The sequence below is a fragment of the Prinia subflava genome, chromosome 7 (genome assembly GCF_021018805.1).
Source record: "Prinia subflava isolate CZ2003 ecotype Zambia chromosome 7, Cam_Psub_1.2, whole genome shotgun sequence".
NCBI classification, from domain to species: Eukaryota; Metazoa; Chordata; class Aves; order Passeriformes; family Cisticolidae; genus Prinia; species Prinia subflava.
This window is the reverse complement of record NC_086253.1, coordinates 26,517,856-26,520,300: the sequence shown is the minus strand read 5'-3', so window position 1 is coordinate 26,520,300 and position 2,445 is coordinate 26,517,856.

Below are 2,445 nucleotides of genomic sequence, written 5' to 3'. Positions count from 1 at the left end.
GCCATTCCCAGAATGTGGTACTTGTCTACACTTACATGCCCCTACACAAAGTGACACTTTGCCCTGCTTAGAATGGATATCTCAACTGGCCCCTTTATCTTGTACTGAACTTATATTTTCTTAAGTGCTCACTGGTTTCTATTTCCATGCTTTAGCTGCCAGGTCTGAGGCCAGCTGCAATGATGACATTGCTCTGTCATCTTCAACTCTCACTGTGTGCTGTCTGAAACTCTCCTTACAGTTTGGGTTTACTTTGGAGGCTTCATTTGAGCACCTGTCTCTGCTGTTTCTGAGCCAAGCAGACTGGATGCTCCTTGCCCCTCTCCCTTTCATGCATGCACATGTGAATCCTCAGCTCTCCCACAGCCCTGACTCACACATTCTCAGTATGAAGATAATAGGCTCAAAACTTCATTTCTTTGCTCTGTCTCATCTGGTTCCCACAGGCTCCAGCATGTCCCTTCCCCAAGTGCAGATCCATGGCTGTCCTCCAGAGCCTTCCTCCAGGTGCCTGCCTGCACATTTTCCCACCTAGCACCATCCCTCAGGTTTTGGGGGTCATATCTCCTACTGCTGGGCTGCCATAAACCTAGCTTGCCTCCCAAAGCCTCTGGCTGAATGTTTGTTTTTTTTTCTGGGGGATTCACCTGACCACTGCATGCACATGCACACGCTGGTTTTGTCTGCTGCTCCTGCTCAGCACTTTCTCAATGTGCTTTTGGCCTCCCAAGCTGGGACAGAGGACAGGAACAACCTCTGAGGTCCCTGAGGGTGCAGAGCCTCCTCCAGGACCTCCACCAGCTGCTAGTCCTGACCTCTTCAGGGGTTAAATGAGCCCTGTCCCTGTACAAGTGTCCTGGCCTTGAGGCTGCCACTCTAGGGGGCAGAGAAGACAGATTTTGATAACTGCTGATTATGTAACAATTTGAGAAATAAGTAGATTTAAACACAAGTTGGAGGTCCTGCATACCTGTCTTTGACCACTCTGGATCAGTATTTTAGTCCCCAGCAGGGAAATCTGTCCCTTGGACCCCAGCAAAAGAGAATTTGTCTTTCCTTTCTCTTTTTTCTGTCTGGCCATCCACTCAAATGCTTACAGAGATGTTGTAGCTGCTGCATCTAAGCTACCAGAACAAGCTCCCTTGCTGCCCACTGCAGGATCCTGGGACAGTTTGGGAGTCTCTCAGTACTGAAATTTTCTTCTAATTGTTCTTATTGCTGTTAGCTGGAAGGCGGGAAGGCACTGGTTGGCTCAGCAGGGCAAGTGACAGGTGCTGCCCTCCATTCAGTCCAAACCTCTCCTTCCTACACATCAGGGTCAGGCTGCATTTGGCTGAACACACACATGCGAATTGTAGAAAGCAGTTAATAGGCACAAAACATTATCTGTATCTTATCTAGTGTCGGCATTTGATTAATTGTTCCCAAAGACTGAGGCTTTTCAGACTTTCATTTTAATTAGGAGGAAGAGTTGCCAAAAGCAATTTCTCTCAGGCAACTTTCACCATTTGTTGTATTCATTTATCTGATATTATTCCAAGGCTGGGAAAAAAAAAAAAGTCAAACCCAAAACAACAGCAACAAAAACTGCCCTATAAGAACAGCCCATCTATTCAAATTTTGAGACATCTCCTAGACAGCAGCTAGGGGGCAAGAGCTGACCTTGTGAAAAATCTCCTGTCCTTGGCCCAGCCGAATCTCCCAAGCAGCTTTGTTCCCTGTGTGCATTCCACGCTTTAGGGAGATAAGAAGGAAGCTACTTTTAAGCCTATTCAAAAATAAGGGAAAAGTGTACAATAACCTTCAAGAATATTTAAAGGCCCACATATTTCAGGGCTAACTTAGGAAAGCTCTTCATGCAGGAGGCAATCTGTCTTTTGATCATAGTCCATCTAATCCTTACTCCCTGCCTTGATTACACATCAACACTTTAAACCACCCATCCAGAAGCCTGGGTTGTTTTAACTCAGATGATGGAGGTGTTCTAAGCACACAATACTCAGGCAGAGAGAGTGATTGACGCTGTGCCACAGGAGGGTGGAGGGGTCCTGAGCCATCTCCTGGGGCATGGGGAGCACGTTGCACCAAGCACTGACAATGGTAGGGCTGCATCTGCTTTGCAGACACATCACCTGTGAAATCCAGCCCTGCTGCACAAAAGGTAAGAAACTGTTCCTGACCCAAGGGAAAGCTTTTAGTCTGAAAGCCACACAGTAGGCAAACAGTGAAGGAAGAACCATGAGAACAATAACTACATCCTGTGGGTGCACAGAGATTTAGATACATTAATAGGGTATTTTAGTGACAGAGGCAATTCTGTACATGTTGACTGCTTGTCTATTACTATTTGCATGATTCAGACAAGAAGGGATGGCACCAAATAGCCTGGGGAAAGTGCCATTCAACCAAGGGAACAGACTTCAAAGCTCTGGATGACCCAGGACT